Source organism: Diachasmimorpha longicaudata, chromosome 1, assembly GCF_034640455.1.
Source record: "Diachasmimorpha longicaudata isolate KC_UGA_2023 chromosome 1, iyDiaLong2, whole genome shotgun sequence".
Classification (NCBI taxonomy): domain Eukaryota; kingdom Metazoa; phylum Arthropoda; class Insecta; order Hymenoptera; family Braconidae; genus Diachasmimorpha; species Diachasmimorpha longicaudata.
This window is the reverse complement of record NC_087225.1, coordinates 11,840,332-11,863,461: the sequence shown is the minus strand read 5'-3', so window position 1 is coordinate 11,863,461 and position 23,130 is coordinate 11,840,332. Positions and strand designations below refer to the sequence as shown.

The window sequence follows — 23,130 nt, the reverse complement described above, 5'->3', positions numbered from 1 at the left end:
ATAGACATCAAATAGTTTTCTCATGGCTCGTGACTTTCAAAGGAGTAAAGAACAAATTGTTCATTGAGATTGACCTCAATCTATGAACTTGTGGGCTGGATGAGTACACCTGAAAAGCAGGTGATGAGTTGAAGAGAAGTGAGGAATTACTAAAAAGAAACCAGTCGCGACATCAAACAGACGTAAAGCTCTTACCGATATGCCTTTCCATTATGTTGAAGTGGCCAGAAAACGTTGGCGGAATATTGCATCAACGTGGCCAGTAAATACCATAACAAGATCAAAGTGAAAAGCACCTCCAGTGGGGGTGGAGTTTTGCAGACAACGATGCGCTGGTGGTACGTGGTTGAGATGAGTTAAGATGCAGTGAAAAATTTTCCCAAAACAACTAGAAATATCTCGTACCTGTTAACGTATATAAAGTAAGGTTGCAGCAACTGGGGATATCCAAGTAACTCGGTTATGAGCCATCCATTACCTCGACCAACTCGAAAGCCCTTCCTCCTCATTTTCCCCTGAACCAATTCACTCTCCCTTATAACCTCTTTCCACGAAGCCATGTAGAGTGGGCTTGGTACTTGTGCAACTTCTACTGCTACCACTACTTTCCTTCACCATCAATCCCAAGAGAAGAAGAGGGAGGGGAGTAGAAATCTCTTTCGTCTCTACCACACACTACACCCCATTCCCAAACACTATCCTGCGGTATAGCTTCAACAAGAAAACCACCTTAAGTGCATCACCAACGAAAGTCACCCCAGAAACCTGTTTACACAGTCATCCCATGAGTCAAAGTAGTCCACCTCTTCCTCGGTTGAATCACGTCCGGCAGGAGTTTATACCCAAGAACATCTAGCCCATCCCAAACACATATTCATGCACTACATGGTAACCAGGGCTTAAAGCAAGCTCTGGTATATCGTGAACTCCTCCCTACCATCCTCACCCGAATAAAGTTCCAATGCAATGGGTTAGTTCGATAACACTCGTGACTGCCAAAATCCCCAAACAAGTATCACGCTGACTTTATCTTCTGAAGGCATTGATACCGTCGTAATACAGACCAAAGCAAGAAATAATTTGCCCATAAGTTTCGAGCTCATGCGATTATGTGTAATAGAATGAGTAGTTTTCGTGGATATGGGAGTGATTTTGGATTCAATATGTTGTTGTTGGCATTGTCAAAGAGAATTTCCCAATGGGATCAACGAATTTTCATCTGTCGACCTCCACTTTGTTCAAGCACTTGAAATTGACATGCTAATTCAAGTGATAACATATCACGGACGATCGGTGGCATGATCGTCATTAAAAGTTGAAAAACGATAACATTTTGCGGAAAAACATGACAATGAATTCATGAGTTTAGGATTAATATGCATACCGATATCAACGTCATGCCAGGCATTTTCAAATGTTGGTAATGAATTCATAGATCCCACCAGTGCAAAAGTAGCATCAACGTCTGGGGTATGGAATTACGAAAAGACGTACGATATAACCGTATCCCGGTTATGGTATGAAAGAGGAAAGGGGTAAGAGCAGCTAGCTTATACTAAATACTAATTTGCATCGCATCTGTATGCACCATCGCGTGTAACCCTTGCGCTCACATTCTGAGTACTTTACCCTAAATACTCGCAGAGGTGATATGAACGTGTTTATCCAGTATAAAATGCCGAAGTTTTAATCCTTGTGAAATATTCCGGGATACTGTTGACAATTGGGCATCGATATCAGATAATGACTGTGGAAAGTCAAAGGATCAAAATGTTCGATATGTGATTAGACCTCGAAGATAGTCTTTAACTGTATAATTTGATGACTTTTCTAGCTTCAACCTAGTCGCCTTGGTTTACCAGGCACTACGTTTAGATTCATGGTTGAAGTTCAGCTACCAAATGTGGACCAACACTAGACAATCAACATTTGCTAGAGTTGAACCCCTCGTTAGGGATCAAACTTCTGAGCTAAACCTTGAAAATTACGGTGGACCTGGTTAATTGGTTGTGGTGTTGTCACACACAGATTGATTCCTCTATATCGCAGTGCCAAGATAGCAGCAAGAACTCATATCACAGTTAGGCTCATCAGCAACTGAACGGTGAAAGCTATGGACAGTATCAACATCTCTGATATATAACTCAGGACTGACGTTTTCATTTTTAAACATCCAATAATGAGTCTAAGAATAGATGTTCATCACCGGACGTTCCAAAATTATTTCGTTTGGATTTAAGCTGGCTTACTCTGGTTTGAGATACGATCCTGGATCTAAGGCTTGCTGTCAAGCTTCGCTGAGGGTTCACCCCGAGGGATTTTCGCTGCGTCAAAATTGACCTGGAGCTGGTCTTATCACGCGGTAATTTATTCTCTCCTGTCTGAGTGCTAGAATTATACCAAGATTCAACTACATCGGTGAAATTCTTGTCCAACCCCTCTGATCCTCACCTAGCACTGACCGTATCCTTGCTTGTTATCATCTCCAGACGTATCAACTATCGACTCTTGATATTGAACCAACGTTCACCAACATTATCCAATGTTAATCGCTCACCTCCATCCAGGATACAATTTTCATCGTGAAAATTGGGTTCGGTATTCTGCTGGTGATTCTCAAATTAGGAACGTACGAATGTACATGGGGTGTTCGCCAGATTCGCCTCTGCTGGATGAAAGTCACGAAATACCCCGCGCTTTACGAGACATACTTTGTCCCCTTCCTCCAATTCTATTTCTTCGTTTTCCTTTCCTCTTTCTCCCATCCTCTCTCCTCTCCCATCCGCCGTTGAATTCTTCTCAACATTCTCCATCTTTTTCAGTTCCATATACACATGTGCTCAAGGGTGCTCAGTGAAACTCAAAGTGGCCCAGGGCGGGGGAGGCGGACCAGGGGGGGGACGAAAAAAAAAAGAGTGAACGTAGACACTGGCCACTTCGGCAATGCGATCACGTAGGTGACGGACGCAAGGAAGAACGGTTGCATTCGAGTTATACCCCCTTTCGTGTTACACACGTGTGAGTCCACACTGGAGTCGCCAACGACGAGAAGTTTCGTGATTTCGTAAAGGGAAGCGAAGTTGGCTTCCTACAGTTGAAGGATGTGTGCATTCAAACATCGTCAGAAGAAATTTGTCTTCTTATTCTGATTCTTACCCTCGATGCCGTTCATCCACAACTACCAACGGCGGAGGTATAGATGCTTCGTGCGTTATCTTTACAGCACGTAGCACGTTGTAACAATTCACCTGAATCGAACAATACATGCGAAATAAGACGATCTTCAGTTTTGCTCCTATTTTCCTGGGTGAAAAAAAATATCACCGTCAGCTCACAGCCGAGAATTGATTCCAACCGGAAATTAATAGTCTGACGTCAGCAATAAAATATGTATTTGGATGAAAGTTAAGAACGTACTCATCTAGTCGAAGGGGAAAGTTTTCTCGCGTGAAATTTCCCAGAGGACAGTTATTTAACAAGTCGTCCTTTATTTTTTCACTATTTGTCTTGGATTTGCTGCAAAAACGCAGGTTCTTATTTAAGAGACTGAAAAAAGAGGTGAAATAAATTAATCTAGAAAAGTTGTGCTAGTGCTGAAAGTTAGAAGTATAAAATAAATGTACGTAAATTGAAAGGCCGCTGAGTTGTGTCGCACTCGTGAATTCAACGCTTTCCTCCTCCTCGCATCTCAATTCATTTCACGTCCGAAAGTTTTAAGTGAAACGAGTTATGGCTCTCTTCGCTGGCTTCTTCTCTGATTATGAACACTTCGGGATTATAAGTCAGTATAAACATTCGTGGAAGATATTTCTGCATTAAATTTTGTGCTCCGATAGATCACTCTTGAAATATTTCATACAATTTCCCGAGAATTTAAAGGGTCGAGGTTGAAGGTGGAGGGGTTGAGAAGCTCATCAGTTGGAGATTGCTTATTAAGAAGTCCTTGTGGAGAAAGAAAATTAGAGATCTGAATAGTTGAGAAACCAACAGTTCGTTGTTAATGAAAATCCCCCCGTCAATTCTCCCTTTATGAATGCATACCTGGCAAACCCAGATTTTCCACAATTGCAAGTTTGGATATTGGAAGTTCTGGGGTATTAATTCAGGTAATTGATGTTTATAGGTGAACCTCGTCGGTCTATTTTCACCTCAATGGGGATTCCTTTGGCATCCTAGGTACTCTTCACTGGATAAATTATGAAGATATCTCTTGAAGCTATTCCATGTCAATCTAATTCTGAATGGTGCACTCATGCAGAACAAATTTCCTAATCGATGATAGACAACCCAAAACCATCAGACTCTGGCAAATTAATTCAAGCATGATGTTCGGGATAGTCGAGATTCCTCAACAGGTAATTCCCGCCGATAATTTTGGCAGGTTTCTTGATCTCCAATTACTGGCGTTATTGAATTTCCGTGAAATCTAAATTTCAACGTTTGCAAAATATCATCAACAGTTCAGACAGCTTTGGACTACTTTTATTCTCGTGATTTGTTTCAGTGGAACCACATCGCGAGAGGCCGATCAACTTGGTGATCTATACTGTGAGCAGTTTGCGTCATCTGGTATTTCATTTATCACTTTACCATACATGAATATATCAACTGTTGCAGAATCCCTCGTTTCTCCACTTCCAAGCATATCGCTGATTGCTCAAACGTATGTGCTGTTGACGTTCCGAGAAAATGTGATTTATATCTGTCAGTTGCGGGGCATATGATTGCTCTATTAGAATGGGGTCTATAGAAATTTATAGAGTAGGAGAAGTTTTTTCATGGGGATATTTCATGCATTGGCGAATGACTGATTTGTAAAAATCACGAGAACTTTTACAGAATTCCTTAAAATTCCTGCGAACTTGTACTTTCTGTGATAAGAATTTTTGATTCAAGACGATCCTAACTCGTTCGAGATGAAATGATTAATTTAAAAACCCAATCATTTCATTTTTCTGTGATGAGAAACTATTTTTCACAAGATTGATCATGATGTATGCTCTTCAGAAAGTGTCCATGACACCAGATGAGAGGGAATGCAAATAAAATAATTTCGGTAACGGAAATGATTCATCTCTCTTTGAGTTAACCCACCTCCCTACAATTTGGACGACAGCTGCTTAATTTGGTGTACACCAGACCACACGATTCATCCTTCACCGGAGTTGCAGAAAGGCTATATCTGTTTTTCAAGTTCGACTATGGCCGGGTGATAATGCAGGACTCTAGTTCGTCTCCCCCAAACGTTCACTGGGGGCATACATTAGATGTTCGGTGCTCACCAATTTCCGCAAGAAGGAACACCCCTTAGCGGTCTCCCAGCCAAGTAGTAACCACCGTCAAGACAGTTCAAATGGTGAGCACCGGCTCCTCTCACCACATTCCACTGCTGCATCCGTGGCTATTAATCCAATTTCCAACCATTCTCTCTCGCTCGATGCATTTCAACAGGGAATCAGCATCGTGCAATCATGTAATGTAATTCCTCTGTTATAGAGATTGGTATATTTATCCACCCGATCGTCTCTTTCATATATGTATGTTCCAATAAAGTTTCAGCGTTTTACATTGTTTTAATCCACATATTTCAGTAAAAAAGCAGACCTGCGTTGATCAATATTATGAAAAAATTTAATGGTTGAACTGGTTTATTTCAGAGATATGACCATCAAAAAAAATTTCTCTCCTCAATAGGTGTAACAGGTGTACAGGTGTATAAATTGTCCCGTACAATTGTCCAGCGAATTGGCGAGCAAAATTCTCCCAACGTGTAAAATACACTTGCCAACTTCTTATAAAAATATTCCCACGTCTTTTTATCAATTATTTGCTTCATTATGAACTAGCAATGAAAAAATTTCAAGAAGTTTGTTTCTGAAGTAGAATTGGATTAAAAAATCGTTTATAAAGCAAACGTCACAGATATGAATCTGCCAGTACAACTATAATTGTTATTTTTAATTTAGTAATTCCTCCTCTTTGTATATTCCAACGAAGAGTCAACATTATTAAATCATCGTAGCGGATCTCTCTCGGTGGATTTTCTAATTAAAGAAATTAACATATCCATTCACGCGAGAGTTATGAATTGAAATAATGTTTGCCTCCCTGGAAATACTCTCAGACTTTTTTCATTATTCATTTTTCCCCTGGTCCGCTTAAAAAAGAAATCAAGATAGTTTTTCCTTGGACGACACTGCATTCTTTTAAAAATTGGAATTTTCCTTAGATTCTCCACAACGACTCACAATTCCATGAACTTGATCCCAGTCAATTAAATGGAAGGGATTTTCATTGAACAATCAGCAAAATTTTTTAACAGGATCCCTCAACGGATCATCGTGGGGGAATATCTACGGCGATAGATTTTCCAATTAAAGAAATTACCATATGCATCCATTATAATGTCTCCGATTATACATTAAGATAAAATTTACCTCTATAAATATGCTCAGTCCATTGCATTAGTCACTCTCCCCGTTACGTGTTCAAAAAAGAAATCAAGATATTTGTCGCTCACGGCGAACTGCATTTGCAAAAGTGTTTTAAAAAGTACCCCCTTTATATATGTATAATGCCTCCCCTGCCACTCTAGCTTGCCGAGACTTCATCAATTATACTTGCCGTACACACTGAAAAAGAGTGTGTGAAAATTACGTGGCTTTCAATATTCATAGCACGAAGATTCTGGCAGTATTCTACGATAAAAAGTAAAAATCGGAAAATTGAAGGGAACCACGATGGAGAAAGATTTTACAACGTGGTGGAAAGGAAAAAGGGACAGTTGAGATGAGGAAAGGTAGGGGAGTGCAGGAACACGTGTCTATTAGCATCGAATAATGAATCCCCAGGAAGTAATTAAAGTTTTCCCAAGCAAATTTCTCCAAGCTTTGCCAGTAGTATGAGGAAAGCAGACTGTCGGTCGGGTGAATATATATGACCAAGAAGTATACGACAACGTGAACTGCTACAGTTTGTGATCCGAACTGTGCATTTTTCATTCTGACCATTTCCCTCCTCTCTCATTCTTCGCCCTCATGCCACCTCTCTTCCACTCTATCCTATCTTTTATTTTTCTCTTACCTCCCTTGACACCAGTCGTCCATCTTTCGTCCTAGTGGCTCAGGCTCTCCGTGCGCTCTCCATTTCACAGTCAGGATGATGTACCCCCTGTGGGTGTGTCCGAATGAAGTATAGCCTGAAAAGAAAATCAAGTTTTCCGAGCTGTTCACACAACTGTATATTTATACATAAACGTGTCATGTCTCTTTGTTAGCTCCTCTCGGGTATCCTAATTCTAACGCAGAACAGAGGGGACACTTCACGGTGGGGAGAAGCGAGAAAAATGGGCCGTTTGAATTAAATAACAATGTTCATTTGAACATTTCTGCTTTTTTCAAAAGAACACTTCACGTTTACCAAGTAAATAATGTATCTGTGACAAATCATTTTTTTTTCGCTCAGTTCGAGAGAACAATTTATTTACTTAACAACAAATTATTCACTTGATGGGTTCAATTGATTGATTCCAATAATGTGCTTCTCAAAAGTTATTTAACATTATTTACTCTTGTAGACTTTTTTCATTTTGTGGCCCTTTGCGGCTGGAGACTAGTGTTGGTTCTGATTTTTCTGGAATAATCGAGTGGATTGGTCCGAAAATTCCATACACATTTCCACCAATGAAATGAATCTGGTTGGCGATAATAGTCTATTTACTCTGCTGCAATATTGACATTGAACTAATTTATATTTACAGAGTCTCATTTGCCTCGATTTGCATCTCTCAAGGGCTAACATTTAACGAAGACTTATTCACATTAAATTCTGACATTTGTAAATAATTAACCGAACCCGTTTCAACTGAATAAACTATATTATGAGTACTTGATTCTCGCTAGAGTTTTTTGGAACACCCGTTATATAAAAATCAATTTTCAACTCCGAGGGAATAAAAATTTATAAAATCATCATGATAATCATACAAAGGAAGTAACACTCACTGCCAACAGCCGCGGGGCCACTTCTTGTTCATTCTCTGGAGAAACTCGGCGACGCAAAGATAATTGAACCCTTAAAAATTTTGCAGATGTAGAGAAGTTGAGAGACGGAAATGAGAGAAAAAGAAGGGGTGTACAGTGTTGTACACCGAAAAGCAGGCGTGAAGCAAGAAAAATGAATAAGAGGAATTGGTACAGAAGAGAGAGAGAGAGGGGATCGGTGAGGTGGGTGTGAAGGGTGCGGGAGGGTGGAAGGGTGCTAGTGCTGTGCTTGAGGGCTTTGCTAGTGGAAAAAGAATGTCCGGGACTTTTGCTCGAGAATATGAGAGAAGAGGTGACGTTTAATCTCAGAGAAAGCACAAAAGGGGACGTTTTACTTTAGCACTCTGTTGCGCTTTTTTTTCAATGTTCGTTGTTATTATTTTTACCATACTACTGTATGTTTCGGGAGAACATCAGAGGCATTGTACTCGCTTCGATTTCCCTGACAGGTAGCTCGGTGCGGCTGAGAGGATATTGAATTGAATTGTTTTTTTTTTAGGGCAGGTCAAGGGCTTTCAATGGAACAATTGAAACCTTTGATTTTGTGACGGGGAAATGTCATCTGTTACAATCAGTGCAGGTAGTGATCATTGCATTCAGTCAACTAAACTCATTACTTTCATCCTTGAAGTCCTCATGTCCATTTGTATGCTCTCAACACGACAAATTCACCTCCCCTCGTGAAACATTTTCCAGCCTTTTCGAGATGTCCACGATAGAACTAACTAAGGTATATTGGATTTAAACGCTGGTTACTATCAAAAGCACAAGTATGTAATGTACTTAACATTTGCAAAGCAAGCCCATGAGACTAACACTGTGAAGAGGTAGCGCGGGTTTAATCCAGATTTACCGCTGCGGATTACAAGAGGGTCTTGAATTGGTTTAGCAAGGGTGAGAGAGAGAGAGAGAGAGGTGGAAGGGTACGATGCTGCACGTAGATACCTCCCTCGGCGATGTTCATGGTACCTCTCCACTCAAGCTCTCTCTCTGGCCCTGCGCTTTTCCAAAACGTCATCCATGACATGGAGCTTACTCACCTAGACGGCGAGTAATTAACACCTGAAATTCAGAAATTCATATGACGAACGGACTCTCATTTGCTTTTAGATATTGAAAAGCATAATTTTGAAGGATATTCACTGATGACATTCATCAGACAATCGGAATTGATGACCGATCTCACGTCAGCCATCAGTTTCGGGTATTGGTAAATTTCTGTAGAATCATTTCATGATAATCGATTTTGGTCTGTCAGTTTGATTGAAAGGATTTAATCACTTCGACGATGTTGACAATCGTCGAGTTGACAAGAGTTAATTAGACGCGGAAGGACACTGAGGCTTCCAGCGAGTTGCGACGTGCGCAGTATGAAGGATTTGATAGTGTCAATGGAATGGGATTGATTGTCACCAGGAAGCGGATAGACATTGGAATTCGATAGGCGAACGTGGGTTTGCGGATGGTGTTCGGTGAAAACTGAGGGGGAGATTCCTCAACCTCATAGAAACTTTGTCCGCGAGACATTCTCGCTTTAAACTTGCCATACTGTTCAGTGTAATCTGGGGAAAGCCCTCTGACAGGGTTCTAGAACATGGTTGCAAGGTACTGTACTGTATTCACACGATAGATTATTGAGGACAATGATTGGAATTTTGATGCTATGAAGTCAGCTGAGGGCAAGTCATTAATTACGGAAGAATTTGGAACGAAAATAATCAATGAAATGAGTAAATTCTTTGGGGAGTCAAAGCTAGAGGGCTCAAGATGTCTGGATTTAGGCCATTGAACATTACGAAAGTGATGTCGGGCGAAACGAAAGACGCCAGACGAGATGAAAGACATTAGGAGACAGGACGGAAAGAGAGGCACGAGAGTCTCTCACTCTACCCCGCTCTGTATTTTTTTTTATTTCATCGCGAAATGGCTCATAGAGGCGAGAAAAAAATTACTCTCCTATTTCTATAAAATATGATGCGAGGGAAGGGTTTGCTGAGAACGAGATAAATGACAAGATGAAGTTTCGCGTCTTGTCATCTTGTCTCGCAGCAGCATTGCTAAAAACTGTCCAACGGCTTGAACAAAGAAATAACTGTTCTCAATGTCGTAAATTGTTTTAGGGTGATTGTATAATATTAACGAGAATATTCTTTCGTTGCCAGAAATATAAACCCCTTCTACCGTGCCAATTATCCACGATAATCTCGCCAGGTGGAGCGTTAGTTGGGGGGAAATTCCGGTATTTAATTTGATGCTGGGCTTTTAATCAGTGAGCGCTTCAGAGAGATACTTACCCCATGAATTTACGAACGGAAACTTGAGAAGACACACGGATTCACAGAAAAATCTTTCTTTTTGAAGATTTAAGGCGCGGCCCCCTGCAGGACCCAACGAACCACGAATACTCCTTCCTAGTCCCTCATTCTCTATCCTCTTTGGCTTTGATCGGAAGCAACGGGTTAGCTTCTCGTGTCACTTTTTTTTTTCAATCCCATCCTCGCCAGTTACTTCTGTCTTCTACTCAAATCCTTTCTCCCTCTACCACCCTCAGCAGTGGTGTTTTCTCGGGGTTCCGTTTGTAGCGATCTCAATCTCGCTCCTCGCTTTACTCACTTGAATTTAAAAATCCTTTGAAGATTCTGTAACTTTTATCTCTAAACCCTCTACAGTAGCAGAAACTGATTGTTAATTTTGTGGGAGAAAAATTTCCCTATTTGAAAAGTTTCAATTCAGTTATCCAGGAATGAAAAGTGTTCAGTAGGTTCGGAAAAAATTCTTTGATTGTTTCTAGAGAATTTATTTATAAAATTAACATGCGGTGTCGTCAAATATGATCAATTGACCAGCCCGAAAAAAATTCTCTCAACGAGAGGAGATGGAATGATTATCAAATGTTAAAAAATGAATATCTGGACTCTGAACGAAATGACCTTTTGGCCGAATGAAAAAAGCATTTAATGGTTTCAATTTATCAACCGGTTCATCTATTCCCAATCGATGAATAAACCGGTAGAGAGAAAATTCACGCGTAATTAGCCTGCTCACATAAGCACATCAATTTGTCGATATTGTCATCGAGGTCATCGGCTACATAAAAATCCGAAAGAAAGGGGTTAACGTTTGCCCCCGAGCTACAGTTAAACTCACGTGGGACTTTAAATCAACGCTGTGAATCAATGGCCACCCACGTGCAGCAGATGTTTCCACCGGTTTAAATCAAACGAGAATCGAATCGCGCACACTCCACACCCTGAAACTATCTGTTACGATGTCAAAACAGCTGTGCTTAATTAAACCCATCGTGCGTTATGTGTGTCTGGTGTGCAAAATGACTCCAGGGATTATTGAAATGTATGCACAAACTAGTGCTCATTATTATTGGCTCAGTATTCAAACGGTTGAAACTTGACAATCATTATAAATGATGCGTCTGCTGTTGCCGAGGATGCGAGACCATTAAATTCTGGAAGAGAGTAGAAAGCGAATGAACGAATTTAGTTTTCCATATTTATCGTTCTTGATGTTTGCAGAGTTGATTGGCTATGGACATCAATACCCATGGTCATTCATTTCACGTTATGGATTTGAACAGCGAGCGAGAACATAAGACTGAATTTGTTGATGCATGTGATAAAATAGTGCGCATAGAAAAAGATTTATCAGTAATTTTTTGTAGCTGATTTTTATGGAAGTGAACCAACAACTTATTTTCCATTCCAATGAGCATTACTTCCGGGCATTAAATTTTAGAATCTCAGTTCGAAGAATAGCTGATGTATCACACGTGAAAGCTTGTATTACTATCGCAAAATTGTCCATAAAATACATCACATAAGACCCAGACATGCATTAAAGGAGTTTACGATGGAGAAATTGATCAGGAATTTTTTTTATGAATTTGTAGGCTGAGTCCGCGCTGGAGCAATTGTATTATTAGTTGATAGCAAGTGAATTTCCTCCAGTGGATGGGAAGCTGCTTACCTCGACTGGTAACCATTTATTCGAGTGGTCATTGCCGAGCTTCCCAATTGGACCAGAGTTTGCGTTGGTACTGGAGTAGAGAATTCTGTTAGTTAGCCGCAGATGAAGTCATTTTTAAAACTAAACCTAATCAGCTTTTCTTCATTAGATGCCCGAATTGCGAATTAGTGACATTGTGAAGAGAATATCTAAGTTCAATGGGATGGAGTGAAGTTAAATCCTATTCTGATCAGCTAAATCTTGATGGGATCCACCACTGATCGGATTAGACGCGGATGCGATACTCACAAGGAATTTATGATTAGTGGTTCTGATTTCCTCGTTGATGAAGTTTACGAAAGGTTTTTTGGACTAAATGGAGAGTTCTAGCCCCATCATGGATGTGGACTGGACGTCTCATCCGACGCATAGAACGACTTCAACTAGCTTTATCAGGTTTGAGGGATGTGTTTGATTTTAACGACAATCAGGTGTTGCCTCATATAGAAAGTCTATTTTTGTATGAATTAATAGTACAATTCAATACTGATTCCTCTCATATTCTTTTTTACCCTAAAGAAATTCCGATTAAATCGACTGTGGATTAGATCCGCATTAGGATCTAGTCAGGTCCTCATTGATAATGTCTGGATTCAATGCGACTCACTGAATGAGTCCCTCAGCCAATTGAACCACCGAGAATTTTCACTGAGTTAATCGACGTTGGATTTCGTGGATCATTCCCTTGACTGTCGTCTGGCTGCTTTGAATTTCCAATCGGTTAGATATACTCAAAAGCTTGATCCAAGCTTTATCCACGAATAGCCTGCGAGCCTCTGTCAGCAGACCTAGTTGAAACGTCATACGAAAGTCAATTGCCAAAACCTGATCCACAGATTACTCATGCCTCTGAATTCAAATTCAGAATCCACCTACGAGCCCTAAAATTAAACCATGGTGTCATTCAGAATCCAAACAATGCGAAATTACTGATCCAGCCTTAGCCAAAGTTGATCCAGGCTCGAAGTGAGCTTGGACCATCCCCTAATCCCTACCCTGCCAGTCCAATCTACCTCACAAATCCCATTCACCCTCAACAACAGTAGAAAATAATCATCCAAATGACTCAAATTAGGGTTGAGGATTAGCATGATTATGTAGTTTACGATTAAACACTCGGGAAAACGTGTAAAATGAAAACCAGTTAAGTGGCTATGTTGAAAAAAGAAAAAAGGTCTGTTTAATTCAACGAGAAAAGCCAGATCTGACCCAACAATCGACCGCGCCTTAATGCCGCAATTAGCGTAATTGTTAGTGAGCGTGCAGAGTCACGACCGTGAATTGCCAAGTGAGACGGAAGATGGTGAAGGGTGAGGTACAGGGAGAAAGCAGTTACATCACAATCGGAGTGAGTGAAACGAATTAGCACTCGAGGAAATGGCCTGTCGAGTGAGTGCCGGACAACGACTGCTATAGAAATCACCACCGTCATAGCACACCATAGCCAGCTCCCATCCTCTCCCCATTTCTATTGAAGAATTCTTCCAGCAATGTCGAAGCCATTATTGTTGTCCACCAGGGCCAACATAATTGTCTTTCTTCTGCCTTCCCCTTTCACTAGAAAAATTCCGTCAATTCAACAATCAAAATATTTTTTGCGTTCCACTTGACGTCCACTTTTGCAAATATTTCACGACGCAAATTACGTGATGAAAGCTAACTGTAAACGGTGTATAAGGTGTTTATAATGATAAGTGTGATGTTGCAACGCGTATGTGGGATACCAGGGCACAATTCCAGGGAGAGATTTAGTACTTTTTCACCTTTTTCAAATCCCGCGACGGTAATTGCCGCTCTGCTGCGGTAAGTCAAGAGTTACGGGCAAGAATTTACGAGACCCTCGGGATTTCGTATCTTTCGTGATGCCTCATTCGAATGGCTGGGTCGCGTGAATACCACATTTTAACTAGACAAGTGGTCTAGTGGGGCATAATCCTTGTCAGAGAGATTATTAAAAAATTAGGATAAAATCTGAGACAAAGGATTTTTTTGACTTAACCCTCTGTAATAAACCTATTTATATTTACTTGTTCCTGCGAGCTCGGGGGAGGAAACATTCACCACCAACATCCACAACTCGTACATTAATTGTTCATCTTTCAACAATTCATTTCTACCAGTCATCTATTTTAATTAGCTACTTATGTTTGAGATGAGAGCTGTTCTTCATCACTCCCTCACGACAAAGAGAGTGAACTGATGGTACTGTAAAATTCAAAAGCACAGCAACTGCTTTATAGCTCCCGGTTGGATACTCATGTTTAACGCTAAAGACGGAATAAATAATTATTTATAGTCAGCATTTATAGGCAGTTTGAGAATGGTTAAGTCAGGGTAGGAAAAATAAGTCCAAGTTCTCGTGATGTTTCGTCCAGAAACCACTGTAACGGGCATTTCTAGTCAAATTCCCCAGAGGCAACATGCGAGAGCGACTGTATACAGTAATTCCCTCGCTCCCTAACTTCTACCTCTCGTTGCAACTTCCGGGACACTTGTAATTGGTTTCCTGAACAAGGCCAAGAGGATGAATATGGGAAGGGAGGGTGGGGGCCCTCGATTTTCGTATCCTTCTCACTCTGTCTTTATCTGGGCGCCGCCGGTAAATATCTGGTTCGTTGATTAGTCTTGGACGTCAAAGAGGGTTTGACAGAGTTGCCATACCAACTTAGTAGACATTTCACTTTCCTTTTCATTCTATGTATACCAGATTTTGGTACTTGTATGACGTGAGGCCGGCCTAGTTATGCACTGAATTCCAGGTTTGTCGCGTTATATGCATGAACTGCTTAACAAACTTTAGATCAACATCTTGGGGTGCCGGAAATTGCCATTCCTCAATAACTTGTTATAATTAATAGCAAGCAGGTCACCATGAAATCATGTATTCATGTATAGGTAAGTATCAATTTGATATTGCAGAAATAGTAAGGATTGAGCTTTGGTAAACCTCACTCGACTGGAACTTCAACTTGGATTAGGATGTTCACTTCGAAATTAGAACGTGATATTTTTTTCAGTATGTGGATCAAGTAATCAGCTGATTCAGTAATCAGGAGGAACATTCTGGCCCTCGAATCGATTTTGGATTAAAAAGTGTCTCAATGTCGGTCGAAGACTGATTACCACGTACTATCTGGTAGTGTCTTATCGTCTGATTTGAGTTGTACTTGAGTTGGAACCTCGGCATTTCGGTTTGATCTGTCCGTAGAATTTCATTTTCAATGCCAGTCTTATCAATACCTGGTTTTATCAATGGGTGAGTGCAACTCCCAATCAAATCCGACTACGGAATGGTCAGAATATTGAATCCCCCATTGATTGGACGAAGTCTATTGATTTAAATATATCCAATATAAATCTATTTGAAATCGCCCCGCCGCAAAGAGAAAAAAATCAATGTTATCCAGGGTTTTAATAATTCCCAGTGAATAAACGAAACCCATATGAGTTTTCGATACACGTATATTCCTGATTAATCCGAAATTCACCATTTGTTCACTCAACCATATCAGGTTTAGCAGATGGTTAGAGAATTATTAGTAGACGGTCCTGCAATAAACCGATAGAATGATAAATCTCATAATATTCTGTTTACAAAAACGAATATCGAGGAATTAAAAAATTTATCGGTACAACCCTGCTGTGAGCGATTAATGAATGGCTCCTGTGGTTCGGGGATGAGGAAAGTGGGGGATAGCTGAGACCTCTAGATCGGTGAACCGCCCACCGCTTGTAAGCTCCGCTTAACAGAGGCCATAATTATCAGGCAGAATGGAGATGCTCATGCGTAACAATTTAATTGACTTCATCACAAGACTCACATCAATATCGCTTGGTGTGATGGACAGATGAGTAGCTGTGTTAGCAAACAATTTGCATCGACCAATTGAAGTTTATGGAGGATCCTGTAAGCCCGAATGCAATTTGAAGAGGAAGTGAAATGTATTTTCCACGAAGAACATAACTTAGCCAAATAAGAGCTAATAAATTGTAAATACCTCGTAGTAGGCACCCCAGGGAGTTGCGGGCTTTAATCATAACGCTAATTTTGGAATGAACTCGGAATCCCATGAGTCTTAATGTGATTAATTGCACAAAAATAAACCTCCTTTTCACTGGAGATAAAATAGATATTTGGTATGTACTTCCCAGTTGAGCTTTGCAACTAAAATTGAGATGTAAGCTTGGAAATTGATGCGTTATACGCCGTATAATCGAATAAAACTAAAGTAGAAGAAAGGAAGGAGATGAATCATGGAGTGAGGAGGCATGGAATAAATGGAGTTTAAACTATGAGGTTTCGTAAAGTTCTTCCCGCATGTAAGCGAAGAGTTGTTCGTTGTACAACTTGGCTGTTATCAGATATCCTCAACGGTACTATCACAGCCAGCCGTCTTTTCATCCAATGGCAACGAAGCGAACTCACCTCCTACTTTGAGTTCCTCCCTCCTTCAAAAGCCCTTTCCCTATTCGTATACACCTTTTCCGTCTTCTCTCATCTCTCGCTCGTCTGGGCACGTTGAATCAGCGGGAAATTAATTGCCGAGACGACGCTATATTCCCAGTGTGTACGACAATCCAACTTGCAACTCTCGAGTATTACTAGTGTACAACTAGTAGACAGTTGGGAAAATGGATCCTGGACGAACGTCGAGAATGTTCATGAGCAAGAACAACACAGTTCTGTGTACTATTTACAATTTGAAGCGAGAATGAGTTAGCGATGCTCATGAGCTGGAACAAATAATCCACTTTGAGGTATGATAAAATTGGACTGATTTGAAGGTAATCGTAGACTCTGGTGGTGATGGAAGTCAATTTGGAGGGAGAAGAGTTCGCATCTGTCGGCTGGGAGTCAAGGCTGGATCTTCTAGTTGAGCTCTATCCTAATTAAGGTATCAGGAACGACGCAGACTGTCTCTTGGAAGTCATCTGACAGTCTGCCTAACCTTCTTCAGATATTAAATAATTCCAAGAGAATGAACATTTAGGGAAATAAATTCTGATAATCTGGGAGATCATTCTTGCACAGCAATAAGCACTGGTTCATTCTACCGGTGATGGAGGCTTATCATCTCTTGGCTGGATCTGGGACTAGTTTGCTTCAAACTAGGGCAACCTATGCCCTGTCAAGCTTTTCGCCAAGGCTAGTTGCCTGATACCACGAAAATTGCAATAGATCGTTGCTTTTCAAGACTCAAACTTCCGATTCCATGACGAGTGCTTCTTCATTTCCTGAATCCAACTACGAAGCTTGGCAGAGACGATTACTTGATCTACTCTAGACATAGGAAGACTTCATCCTCTAGTACTCCAGGTAACCCTCATCCAGGTGGTTTCAATCACAACACTGAAACCACCGTCAGGAAATTCTCCTTGGAACAATTCAAACGATTCCATCATTTTCCCTCTCAGAATAGACCCTTTGAAGTGAAGAGTGTTTTCCTCTTTTCACTTGACTCGTTTCACCGGTGGTACTACCTCGAGGCGATATCTGTGAGTGACGAGAAGAGAGAGTTGCTCAGTCATTCACGCGCGCATCTGATTACCCATCAGATAAACCCGTCAAAGGGATAGATAATGTTATTCCTGGTCTAGATCCAGATCTGCAGAAGCGTCTAATATTATTAACAATACCAGATATCTACAACATCTGAGTTAGGGAATTCTGAAATGGAATTCTCAAGTCCAACTGTCGTTCCTATTCTGCCAGCCGTGGGTTCCTGATCCGCTTTAACCAATCAATATTTGGAAAAACTCTAAGTTGGAACTGTCTAATGGTGGCTGATGTGTGATCTGGCTGAATGACGGACCCCAATTCGAACAAGCGACAGGATCAATGATTTCCAACAAAGATAACGGACCAAGACTTTTCAGAAAAGCGATTATTTAAATAATTGATTCACCTTGAAGTTCAATTGCAAGGGCCTCCGAAGAATTCTCCTGTCAGATCGTTAAACCCTAACGAGTAATAAAAAATGAAGTATATATATCCAATCTCTCCAGATGTAATCCCCAACCCCAAGTTCTAATCCCCCGATAATGGTATTTCAGAAGTTACTTCAGCTATTCGTGAATCCATGGCATAGGACACGATCCACAGGGCCATGGAGGACATCAACTTCGCTTGAACAGAACCGCATGTACGTTGAACATGACCAGCAGACACGGCAATACGTCGTGCAGTATAGTATCCGGGTTTGGACGTCACGTTCGATTATTTGTGGCAGAAGCAGCGGACATCTCCGAAAATTTATGTTCATCAGGAAGTATTTGATTGAACCGCTCGGGGCTAATGGGTGAAGTCATTGGGATTGGCGTTGGATTACCCCGTCATTCTCATGGCATATTGGTGAAAATATCGGTGAGATTGCAATTGCGATGATTTTTTGATGCTTCAATTCAAAAATCCTCGTACCAAACTTTCTCATCTTCATTGGATATCACAAATAATGCTGAATACGCTGAGAAATAGATAGGAAAAGAGCTTGACGTAAGCGAGAATGGAGGGAAACTGTTGGTTGGGCGGAGCTTTTCGCGGTGGAGACATGAAACCCAGGCAACGACATGGCACTAGACGGAGTGGAAAGTCGAGATATGCAAAATTTGGGGGGAGGGATGGTAATACGGGAGACAGTTGCACATGAGGTGTAGATGCATCACTATCGATTGTACGTATTACATGTCACTGTATTGGAATTGTGGAGAGTAATCTTGTGGGATTTCCTGTTACGTCACCTTAGTGACCCTGGTTGCTGTATCTCGGTTCCATTAAAGTTGTTGAACCACTTGGGAACTTGAAATGAATGTAACAGTGGAATGGTGAAAAGCAATATGACGAGGGTAGGTATGAGGTCACTTGTGCATATAAAATGCAATATTCTAGATGGGAGGGAAACATCTCTTTTTTTTAGATTTTGGCGGGAAGTTTTATTGCAGAGTTTTTCGGGGTGATATTGCCCTAAAGGCCAAGTCGGTTATCATATGGACAACTCCATGCATGAATTTACGGACGGATTTCCATGTATTTGCATTCATTTTCGTCAATATGTTTTGAATTTTGAAGTAGCGGGTGGGGGAGGATGAATGAGCCGGGTGTGCCCCGAAATTCGCCGAGTGGTTATGAGCTGGGGCTAATCTTGCCACCTGGATTAGATCAGTATTCAATAAATGTTGAAGTGATAGCGGCGTGATAAGCTTGGTTGGAAAGTGTTGGTTCAACTCCTGGGGGAGGTTAATAAGAAATATGAAACAAATCGTTGAATGTCGAGGATAGCGACAGGATTAAATCAAGTAAGAGAAACCTCTTGATCATCAAAGTCATCGAAATGTAAATTTATTTGAATTTAAATCATGTTTTTAGAGCTATACATATACTTATGACAGCGAGGATTTACTATTGAAACGAGTTTTACACCTTGATTAAGTCAATAGAGTAAAGGTGATTCCCTAGATAGACACGAAAGCTGTAGATGTTGATTAGAGGGTGCCCTCATCTCTCACTTTTATCCGAGAGAAATTAAAAATACTATCACAAATTAGCAAAGTTTATCCTTTCTCGAGGGAGCTCTTTCGCATCTCGTCGCAAAAGAATAGCATCGGGAAAGTGTATTAAGACGGCGCCCAAGAGGTTCAGCAGATTGAAGAAGAAACTTACTTATTTCAGTGGGTAATCTTCATTATAATTTATGAAGGAAAAAAAATAAATTTAATATACTCTAGTCTCCTTGATATACAGTTCACAATAATCTTCAAAGAGAGAGAAAAAAGTTAATAAGTGATATTGGGTTGCCGCTCTTGGATTTTACATTTTGACTAATTTCATAGATTTAACATCATCCACGACTAGAGAAAAACTCATCTTTCAGATGAAAAAATAAATTACCATGTGCAATTTATCTCTTTTGAAACATTGCTCGTTCCACATTGCACCATAACTCTTCCACTACGTTTTAAGGTTTTAATTCCATCCACGATGGAGTCCATATTGGATTTACCGAACCTCCTCCCAGTATATCTTCACAATAGAACTTTCTTCCATTAGACAGCAATTGTTAAGATAAAAGCATTGCGAATAATCTCGTTTCAGGCACTTCATTGTTGTACCCCTTGGACAATGATATCCTTCTGTAGAAAATGAACTTCGCGAATAATGAGATGATTTATTAAGCCCCGGGAAAATGAGAAAGTGTCTCCCAGGGACTGGGACCCACCGCATATCTATACTCCATATGACCAGATAAATACACATACATTCATACACCCACAGACATACACGCACACGTATCCATCGATTTTACACCTTCCTAGTCCACCGGGAATTGGCGTAACACCACTGGAATCTGATATATCCTCAGTGAACTATCCGTTGATTCAAGGACCGTTAAATGCTCCCTGTCCACGTGAGCAGAATTCTGGAAATGGAATATGAGTATCCCAACGATTACCCGATAATATACTGCGATAATTCCGCATACTAGATAGATCGATAAGTATGCTGTGCACGACATTCGTAATTGAGTGGGTTTCGTTCATTAAGCGGGAGGATATTGCAGATCTCCAATGGGCCAGTCTGGTCGAAATGGGAATAATATATCAATATTAGTTTATCAACGAATTTTCTCAATGTCTGTCTCTGTTCGTTGATCCAGTCCACCGTTTCTATTTATCTGATTCGAGTGATGACGTTGAAAGAGAGTAGTTTCAATTCACCCCGGGGGAATCATCAATTTAGAGATTTACTTGCTACTGGTAATGATGGTGGAGTGAAGTGATGATGTAATATTTGCCATGGGAGTTCAACCATCGGATTGAGTGAGCAAACCCATAATAACTCAATGATGTTAAGGGATCGTAAAAAATCAATTTATCTGGAAGTTCGAAGATCAAATTGAGATGCCATTTGGGAATTATTTATTTTCTCATGTAGATTGGATTTAAATGAGGTTCATTTAATTATGAAAAAGACTTTTATAGGGCTCATTGTTTAGTTTTTTCTTCGTCAATCGGGTATTGAGGGTATTGAGTGGGTGGCGAGAGGGATAAAAAATCTACAGAGGGAAAGTAGGGAGGAATTCGATTATGCATTTGTGTCAGCAAGCACCAGAGTAGATTCTTCCTCCTCCCTGTGGAGAAAAGAGGTGCTATTGCGTTCAATCTTGCACCCAGTGACTTTATCCCCTCTGATTATTGTTCATTCATACATTTCAGGATTAAGAATCAAAGGAAAATTGCAAATAAGGTGAGACCATCTGAAAGGATATTATCCATGACTATTGATTTCGATGAGTCCATTGATTAAAAATCTTTCAAGGCATGAGAAAATTCATATTGTTCGAGAAGTAATTAATTTTCTACCAGCACTTTCTCGGAATATTATAATTTTCATCACTTTGATGGGGAATTCGATTCTATATTAAGAGATAAGATTACTTCTCGTCGAAGTTGAAGCGATTGATTTGAACGAGGTGCCTCATAATTATAATCCCAGTACATCTTTCATAGCCGAGGGATAAAATGAAAACTCCTTGAAATCTGAGATATTCCTCTCCACTTCAGATATAATATAGAATCGTTCAAAGAGGTGCAACTCCACAAAGACTTGGAAATGACTATCCCATTCGGAAAATGCAATGCATAAATCGTTATATTGAAATTTACACTTGAAAATTTTTAACCAGAGAAATGATTTTCTTGAATAGAATAAAAATCATGTCCAATCTTCAAAAATTATTCATTACAAATAAAGAATTTATTACGATCAAATAAATCATTCCTCTGAGTATTCCGATGACAGTAACCCTCCGTTGAATATAATCAGCATTTGATGCCCCCGAAAGCAATTTTCAGGGGTATTTTAAAGTGAGAAACATTGAATGAATATTTCATGACTTCAATGCAAAAGAGAGCAGCCGTTTGAGCGTTTGTACTTGAGGAGTTATAGCTGTTTCATCGTCTTGGAAATAGCGGTATCACAATCCTCAGGGTGTACCAAAGGGGGAATAGGATGCTGTGAAAATTGGAAAAAAAAATGTGAAGAAAATGGTGAGCGACGAGTTACGTCGATATTTGTTTTATCTAGCATGCATTCCAGACGTCTGACTCATACCTTTTTCACTCGTATTTCTATTCGCTTTTTGCATAGAACCAACGGCATTCGGGTTTTCTCTAACATCAAAGAGAGGTGAAAAGGTGAATTGACGCTCTGAAACCCGTGTGCCTCTGTAACCCCTCCACCCCCCTTGTGAAAACTTACTGCCACTCAGTCTTACCCCCCTTGAAACGATAGGACTGCACAAGCGAGAGAGAAATGGGGGTTAGTACTGAAACACCAGTGGCACCGGTAATAGGGAGCTTGTGGAAAAACGCAGAATCGTATTTTCATCCGACTGTGTGGTGAAAACCTCGGAATAAGAGAGGGAATACCCCTTCTAACCCCCCCAAAAACGACTTTTTCAGATGTGAAGTCTATTCTGGTGAATAGAACTAGACTTATCCTTCCCTGAACAGGTGCAGGGTGAAGGTGAATATTTCAATGGATCTGAACTGTTCTGGGATGTGGTAATCTCGTACTCCCTCGATTAAACTTTTCCGATAAAAGGCATCCGTTTCGTGAATTTTTTTTTCCAGCATTCATACTCCTCTCTCTTTGATCGTCTTGGGTTTGGGGAGAGTTTTGCGATGAGAAATATTCAGGATGATGCGAAATGGAGAAAGTTTTGGGGATGAGGAATATCGTGCTGAGAGTTGTACAAAAGGCAGGCGTTTTGCTTGAGAAATCAGTGGGAATTTGATTTTCAACGTATGTCAAGGAGTAATTGCTGAAGCCATCTACATTCAGAGATGAATTTCAATTTTATAACCAGTTTAGGAATGTCTAGAATTTGTTTTAAGCAGGGCATCACATTGAGAAAAGACTTCAAAGTCCAGTTTTGGCGAGCAATTTCGCACATTGTAAACTCAGTCATAAAACTGAATTTTCAACGATGAAATTGTTGAAAGTTTCGTCAGAATCACAATGTGATAGTATAATCTGATATGCATCACTCGCGGTGAGATTGAAAAAATC

The 23,130-nt window shown here is 40.4% G+C and overlaps 1 protein-coding gene and 1 long non-coding RNA gene across 12 annotated transcripts in view; one reads left to right on the top strand and one right to left on the bottom strand.

The window, feature by feature from the left end:
- The window catches only part of LOC135168434 (protein artichoke-like), a 199,795-nt gene that overhangs the window by 64,548 nt on the left and 112,117 nt on the right, over window positions 1-23,130 (bottom strand). For 7 of the 9 annotated variants that reach the window (XM_064132701.1, XM_064132691.1, XM_064132613.1 and 4 more), the window contains one exon: window positions 7,084-7,198. The exons of the other annotated variants lie outside the window; for them this stretch is intronic. The gene's annotated coding sequence lies outside the window, so the exon portion shown is untranslated. The remainder of the gene's footprint in view (window positions 1-7,083; window positions 7,199-23,130) is intronic. 9 annotated transcript variants of the gene reach the window in all.
- Window positions 1,412-5,057, top strand: LOC135172545 (uncharacterized). 3 transcript variants are annotated; one of them, XR_010301124.1, is made up of 4 exons: window positions 1,585-2,362; window positions 2,823-3,193; window positions 4,124-4,355; window positions 4,505-5,057. It is a non-coding gene; the product is annotated as an uncharacterized LOC135172545 (long non-coding RNA). The 3 variants fall into 3 exon arrangements; XR_010301123.1 differs by lacking the exons at window positions 1,585-2,362; window positions 2,823-3,193 and adding an exon at window positions 1,412-1,535; XR_010301125.1 differs by lacking the exon at window positions 2,823-3,193.